General features: G+C 55.6%; 1 long non-coding RNA gene across 1 annotated transcript; it reads right to left on the bottom strand.

Moving 5' to 3' along the window:
- Positions 1-1,707: 1,707 nt before the first annotated feature.
- LOC108640813 lies at positions 1,708-2,776 on the bottom strand. Its single transcript, XR_001921512.2, has 2 exons — positions 2,578-2,776; positions 1,708-2,449 (listed from the first exon to the last, which is right to left on the bottom strand). It is a non-coding gene; the product is annotated as an uncharacterized LOC108640813 (long non-coding RNA).
- Positions 2,777-7,775: the final 4,999 nt, after the last annotated feature.

Genomic DNA, 7,775 nt, shown 5'->3' with positions numbered 1-7,775 from the left:
GTAAATGCAGAATAACGTAAAATTACTTGCCATAAGGTATTTGCCAGGCTCGGTGTTGCTGGGAGGGGCCGGGAAGAAGGTCCTGGGAGATGTTGGTGTCAGGATCTTCACCTCAAAGGCGGTAAGGAAGGAAGAACATTCAACAACTGCTTTAGTATCGCAGGTCTCCATCCCAGGGAAGGGCTGGGCTGTGGTGGAGGTGGCAGCTTGAGTGTGGCATGAGTGTTACAACTGGGCTGGGGTTGCCTCCTCCTGCCATTGCTGTTCAGGTCCGAGCAGCCTGGTGTTGGCTGGCAGGTGCTGGACAATGCCACTGGGAGCTAGGAGAATGATGTGGAAATACCCTGACTGTCTCTGCACCTCCAAGTCTCAGTCCCTCAACAGCATCCCATTCTGTGTCTGAAACCCCTTCCCACCACAGGTGTGAGGCTGCTGTCACACCCTCCAGCAAGGGCCTGGTAGGTGGTGCTGGGAGTGTGGTTACACAGACATGGCATCTCGCATCTTTAGCAGTCTCACTGCCTGGCTTGTGTGGGGACAGCATGTGGATACCTTCAGTCCCTCTGGAGTTTGGGGGCCATGTCTGTGGTGGCACTGCTACTTGAGCCCTGGGCTCAACCCTGAGCCTGGAGGTTTGGCTTGCAGGTCAGAGCTGTGCCTGTCATTCCTCACTTGGAAAAGTTCTGCTCTTGTATGGGGGATTTGGGATCTGTGACATACAGTTAAGGGGGAACCAGCCTCTTCTAAAAGAAAGGGGCAATAGATGATAAAAGGCAGCTGAGGGGGTAAGCATTGTGTAATGGTCCTGGGCTGCTTGGCATCCCCGTGTGGGATATCCACAGGTCCCAGCAGGGTAGTGTGAAACTGGGTGCCCAGAAGTCCCCTGCTCCCCTTTTCCAGAGCATGCTCTTGCCTGGCCTGTGTCCCTTTCATTGTGTCCTGGTGGACAACACTGTCCCTGCAGTATGTTGTCCCAAGGGCTGCCCAGGCATGCCCTCCCTTGCCCAGGGTGAGAATCAGTCTCCCCTAATCTAGTAGTGCTACAACAGCTGTATCTGGGGGTCCTGGTGGGGTTGTACTGCAGATCTGGGAATGCCTAGGGAGCAAGGTGTGGCAGTTGGGCTGGGGCAGGGGCTTGGTGGGAGCTAGTGAAGGGGATGTAGTGGGACAATAGCTAGGAAAGATCCTTTGCCCCATGCTGCTGAGACCAATTTCCTCTACTGGAAACAAAATTTCATAGGCATCCATCCCACAAAGCCTGGAGCAGGAACCCTTAGACTTGCTCTCTCTGATAATTTTCAGTCTTTCCAGAGCATGGGTTTTGCTCTATATGGTTAAAAATTTAGGACCTTAGACCATGTGCTGTCGCTCTCCAGCCCGATGTGAGCCGAGACAAGCTTTGGTCTTTACAGAGAACAAGAAAGGAAACACCTCCCCCCAGTGACTGCTGCCGGGGCAAACTCATTCCCTCTTGGTCTGTAATGGGGCCACATGGCAGCCCTTTATCCCCCTCCCTGTCTTCCAGCACTCCCCAAGGCATGCCAGTTTTGCCATAAGCAAGGGCTGGCACTGGCTAATTCTACCTATTGCTGTAGGTAAGAGTGACCACAGCCCTGCAGAACTGGTGAGGCTTCTCAGGGCTTAAGCAGCTAAGACAGCTGTCAAGATAAAATACTGGCCTCCTCTCCCCAGTGAATAAAGACAGAATAAATGGATGCTGGTGTTTATTGTCTCCTGTTTGGTACTGCATGTTGCTGACTGTGGTCCCAGTATGCAAGCAGACTTGGCCAACGTTGTCTTAGTTGTGCAAGTCAAAGCCAAACCTGGAGCAAAGCTGCTGGCACAGACTGCTACTTTGGTGAAGAAGGAGGTGCTGGAGGCAGTGGCTCTGGCTTTTGGCTGGCCAGCCATCTCTCAGCGAGTCCTGGTGCACATGTGCCTGGGGGTTTTGTGGAACCCCTCTGTGCTCTCAGGATAGCAGGGAGGGGGACAAGTTCAGCCCTTCCCAGTAAGTATGTTGAAGAGATGACAGTCAAGTGGATTTCATCAAAAGACCTCACAGGCAGGGTGGCATTAGCACTAGTGGGGTGTCAGGCAAGGGTGAGGCTGCTTTTAGCAAAGGAGTAAATAATTTTGTGGTGAACCACTTGATGTCAGCATGGGTTCACAGAGGGGAAGTCCTGCCTAAACGATGTGATAACTCCCTCAGAAGAAATGACTGGCTTGGTAGATGAGGGAAGAGCAGGGCATGTTGTCTACCCTGACTTGTGTCCGGCTTTTGATATGGTCCCCTGTACCATCCTCATAGTGAAGCTGTTGATGTATGGGCTGGATGAGCCCAGAGATAGATGGAAAATGGGCTGAAAGGCTGGTCCCAACAGCGTGGTGATCAGTGGTGTAGGCAGGGGTCCACAGTAGGTCCAGGCAATTAAACATCTTCACTGAAGATCTGCATGACGGAGAAATCTGTTGACAGAAACTTTTTGATGTTCAACAAAGGGAATTGCAAAGTCCTGCACTTGGGAAAGAACAATCACATGCACCAGTACGTGCTGGGGCCGCCCATCTGGAACACACCTCTTCAGAGAAGGCTGTGAGGGTCCGGGTTAGCCTGCAATGTGCCCTTGCAGCAGAGAGCTAAGGGTATCCTGGGCTTCTTTAGGGAAGTGTTGCTGGCATGTTGAGGGAGGTGATCCTTCCCCTCTGCTTGGGTGAGGCCACACCTGTGCACTGTGTCCAGTTCTGGGCTCTCCAGTACAGGAGCTACTGGTGAGAGTCCATCAAAGGGCCATGAAGGGATGGAGTGTCTCTCCTATGAGGAAAGATTAAGAGATGTGGAATTGTTCAGGCTGGAGGAGGCTGAGGGGGAATCTTATTAATGTATATAAATAGCAGGAGGGAGGGTGAAAAGACAGGACCAGTGATAGAACATGGATACAAACTGAAAAAGAAGGGGTTCCCTATGAACATCAGGAAACGCTTAAGTGCTGTGAGAGTAACTGAGCATTGTCACAGCTTGTCCAGAGGTGGTGTGTAGTCTCTATTCTTGGAGTTATTAAAAGCCACCTGGAGAAGTTCATGGGTAACTGCTCGAGACAACCCTGCCTGAGCATGGGCTTGGACAAACAGCTGCCAGGAGCCTTCTGACCTCAGGCAGTCTGTGAATTTTAAAGATCTTTAAATCTCCCCGTTTGGCTGGGAGAGGAGCTGGTGCCAGCTTTATCCCTTCTCTGGGGTCCCTGAGCTCAGCTATGAGCCGTGTCCCTGTCCCTCCTCAGGGGGACTTCCAGCACAGCAGCCCCTGCAAGTTCCCCCGTGCAGTTTCCCCTCAGGTGAGAATATGGTGATGTGCTGATGCCAAGGTGGAGACAGGATTGCTGTGGGGAAGAACTTGCTGCTGGCCTCTGGCAGTGACCATGGGCAGAAGCAGCACCCCCCTCTCCCCAGCACCCATTCTAAGGATTAAAGAACCCATTGGCCCCTGCCACCTTACAGGGACACAGGGAGCAACCACCACACACCTTACAGGGACACGGGCACACCCGGGGCACCTCGGTGGGACACAGACAGCGGCCAGGAACCTCTTGGGGATGTGGATGGACACCCTGACAGAACGGGAGCCCCTCTCCTTGGGAATGTGGTACCCGTGGGGCACCTCATGGCCATGGGTGGCTGTTCTGCCTCAGATCCCGCCCTGCATGGACAGCAGTGCTCACCTGTTCCACTGCCGTTCCATTGCCAATGGCCAAGCGCTGGCTCTAGCTGGAGCTGGGACCAGGGGATCTGGGGAAGGTCCTGCTCTTCCGAAATCTTTCTGCTACCTTCCTTTGGTAGTACTCGTGCCGGAGCTGTTGCAGGTAAAGGCGATGCACAGACCTGGTGGTCCTGAGCAGCAGCATGGTTTCAGCCCTCATCATCTTGTAAAATTGGGCATGGCTAAAGGTGCGTTTTGCCCGGCGGCCTGTCCTCACGGACTGTGAAGCTGCCTGTTCCCTTCCCTGGAAGTGACAGAGCCAGGGGCACAATGAAGTGCACAGGAGCTTGAGGGGCCAAGAAGGGTCCTGTTGGCCTTGTCTTCCTCTGGGAGCATTTCAGCCTTATCAGGACTGCTCCAGGCAGCACGCTGGGCTGAGGAAACCTCTGGCAGGTTCCATGTCATGCTGGGGGCTTCCAGAGAGTGTCAGACCTGTGGCTTGGTGTGTCCCTGGGGAAGAGGCAGAGGACCCCTCGGGGCCTGCTGAGGCTCTCTTGCCCATGCTGGGTTTTGGTTTTTCATAGCCAAGGCTGTTGTGCTTACCTGCACCTGTCTCTTCCTGTATGAGTGCTCTTGAGTGCTCGCCTGACTCTGGGGTTCCCGCACATTTCTGCAGATGCGAAGTATAATAAAAGCCACACCAATCACCCCCATGATTTGCCAGGTCCTGCAGAGAAGATGGGGCATGTCCCCCCAGGCAAGGTAGACCCAAAGCTGGCCCAGAGGGTAGGGCAGGTCAGAGGCTGCGCTCCCTGTGACAAGGGATGGTTTTTTTGGGCCCTTAGGAATGATGGCTGTCTTGACCCTGACCCTCTTGGCAGCAGTGGGTGACAGAGACAGGCTCCAGAGCACCATGGCCAGGGACAGCACCAGGAGGAGCCTCATTGTGGTCTCATTGAGGAAACCACCTCAACATGCTGTCACCCAGAGCAGAGCTCAGGCAGCGGCCACCTGGATTGAGGGGTCGCCCCGCTGGAACGTGTTTGCAGGTATAGCCAGTGTGTTGTCACAGGCTGCTGTGGCACAAGGCTCTGGGATGTCACAAAGGCTCTTTCCGCCTGGCCAGCAGGTGATGAAGGCTGAGGTGGAGCTGGAGAGGACCTGGGTAGGCGCTTTTTGAAGCCTGCTGCTCCCACTGCTGTGCCTTGGAGGGGAATATTGAAATCTTCCTCCCCTGGGCACCCCCTGGGACCCCCACCAGGACATGGGCACCCTGCTGGGATGTGAGGCCCTCCTCCTGGAATGTGGCACCAGGAGAGCCCCTCACAGCCATGGATGCCTGCTCTCTCCCACCCCAGTTCTCCCATGGCTCCCAGAGCACACGTTCTGGAAACCTGCAAACAGCAGCCTGGCTCACACCCCTGCCTTCCATGTTGCTCCTTCTGTGGATGCCCTCGGTACCGAAAGGACTTGCAGAGGAACAATAAACTTCATTGATACGAACAGTGCAAGAAGATTCTGAAAGTAGGCTGCTCCCAGCAGGAATTTTGCTGAGTTTTGCAGATGTCTCTGTGCATGGGCATGCTCTGACTGTCATGTTTGGGGAAACAGAGCCTGGCCTTTGGGATGCCAGTGGGCCCTGGCGACACCTTTGGGAGGGTGGCAAAGGGGACCCCCCCTGAGAGTTGCTAAATGTTCACTGGCTGTTGTGCTGCGTGGACATCCTGCAGAGAATTCACTGCTCTCTGGAAGAAAATACTCCAGCTGGCATTGTTATCCACCTACTTCCAAGCCACTACCCCTCTTCCAGGTGCAATGCTTGCAATCACACCAACTTTGGAGATTCTAAGGACTAAGGAACCCAGTGGGTCATGGGCAGGCACTGGGCACATGTTACAGGGACATGAGGAGCAACCACCACTGGCAAAACAGTTCACGGAATCATAGAATATCCTGAGCTGGAAGGGGCCCACAAGGATCCCTTCAAGGATCCCATCAAAGTCCAACTCCTGTCCCTGCACAGAATCACAGAATGGTTAAGGTTGGAAGGGACCACAGTAGGTCATCATTTTTCATCGTTAGGGTGGTCAGACATTGGAGTCACCATCCCTGGAGGTGTTTAAGAGGTATCTGTAGCTGGGCGATGTGGCTCAGTGGTTTAGGGGCCACAGTGGGCAGCGCTGGGTTGATGGTTGGGCTCATTAGATCTTAAAGCTCTCTTCCAGCCTTGACGATTCCCTGATCCTATAATTCTACGACACGACCCACGGGGCCCTGCGCACGCAGTGGCCTCTGCCGCTCGCGGGGACACGGGCTCCAGGACACGGTCGCTGGTCACGACGTGGGCCGGCGGGGCAGGCCGGCGGGGCAGGGGCTGGCCGGACAGCACGGCCCGGCTCTCACGCCCCAGCCCCGCTGCGGGGCCTGCGGGGGTCCGTCCGCCCGGGGGCCGGGCGTGCGGGCCGTGCGGGCCGGCGAGCGCGCTGCTCTCTGCGGCGGGCGGCGGCTCCTGGGGCGGAAGGGCGGGCGCGGCCGGCGGCGCACAAGGCGGCGGTTGCGGGGGTTCGGGACCCGCTTCCTGCGCTGAGGACGCGCTCGGGCGGCTCTGCGGGAGCGCGCGGATGGCGGTCGGCGACCCCGCGCGCCGGCGCTGAGTGAGCGAGTGAGTGAGTGCAGCGAAGTGAGCGGAGCGGGGGCGTGCGGGGCCGGCCGGGCAGCAGCGGCGGCTCCGCGGGGCCTGCCACCACGGGGGAGCGGCGGGGCGGAAGCTCGGCCGCGCTGCCCTGCCCGGCACGCGCCGGGGCCCTGCGCCCGCCCTCTCCCGGCGCTGAGGGGGGGGGGGCGGCGCTGCGCGGCTCCGCGGCTCGGCTGGGCTGGTCGCGGGGCCGGGGTCCGGTCCCTGCGCGCTGGCGGGTCGGCTCGCTGCCGCCCTGCCCGCACGGCTGCCCGTCGCGCACGAGCTGCCGCGAGACGCCGAGGGATGCCCCGCGGGAGCCCGAGAGCCCCGGCCAGGCTGTGCTGGGGAAACCGCCCCTCTCCCAGCTGTTTATTGCTGCCCGCGGCAGCGCAAGGACCTCGGCTTGAATGCTTGAATGGCTTTTTTTTGTTGTTGTTGTTTCTCCCCCCACCCCCCCTCGTAGCCCCCTCTCGGGTTTTTAATGTGGGTTTAAGGGGATTAAATCTGATGCAATCGGTTGGCTAAGAATAGCCTGGTCCGCGATCCTTCCCATGTGCAAAGTGCTCGGATCCCTGCGTGCTCGCACACGGGAGGTGCGGAGGTGCCGCTTCCAGCGGTGTTCCCCGCGCTGGGATGCGGGCAGGCTCGGTTTTCCGGGAGCCCCTCCGTCTGGCTGGGCAGCCGGAGCTCGGGTTTAAATTGGTATGCGGTGCCCTGACCGGGAGGAATTGCCTTTCTTTATTTGCGGGGAAGTACGAACCTGAGTAATTCGCAAGTGTGGCAGGCAGCAAGTCTGAGCTTATCCTTCATTAGCTGGCGAACTGCACGGGTTGTGTGTCTGGGATAAAGTACCCGGGGAATGTTGCATGTAAAATAAGGTGCTTCTTCACGTAGAAAAATAAAGCTGTAACCATTTCGTAGTTTAATTTAAATTGTGCCAAAAATATTTCGTTTATTGCTGGATGCAGGGCTCTAATCTGACAATCTCTGTCTTCCAAATATGCTCTTATTCTTCCTAAATTTAAGCTTTTCTCTTTTAGCTGCTACATCTGTTTGTTTTAAGAGTTAATTCATTCCCTTGCTGTCATTGCTTTTCCCACAGTTTGAGTGGTTTCCCATCTCCCACTCCCTTTTTGGATGGGAAGAGGTTTGTGATTATCAGTGTGGAAGGAGAACACCTTTCTGTTCTGTTAATAGATTTTTTCTTGACAAAAATTTAGGCTTATTGCTTTAAATAATAACTGAATTAAATTTATTCCTAAGTGAATAGTCATAGAAAATGAAATTGGGACAAGCGATGCCCTTGTAAAAAGGGTTAATTTACATTAGAATTAGAAGTTAGTGGTTGAATATGAAAGGCCTGTGCAGTTTGCAACTGTTATTGGTCTCAGAAAATGAATATTT

Source organism: Manacus vitellinus, unplaced genomic scaffold (genome assembly GCF_001715985.3).
Source record: "Manacus vitellinus isolate BGI_N305 unplaced genomic scaffold, ASM171598v3 scaffold_44_pilon, whole genome shotgun sequence".
In the NCBI taxonomy this organism is placed as follows: domain Eukaryota; kingdom Metazoa; phylum Chordata; class Aves; order Passeriformes; family Pipridae; genus Manacus; species Manacus vitellinus.
Note: the sequence above shows the minus strand (reverse complement) of the source record. Positions and strands in the feature narration are given on the sequence as shown.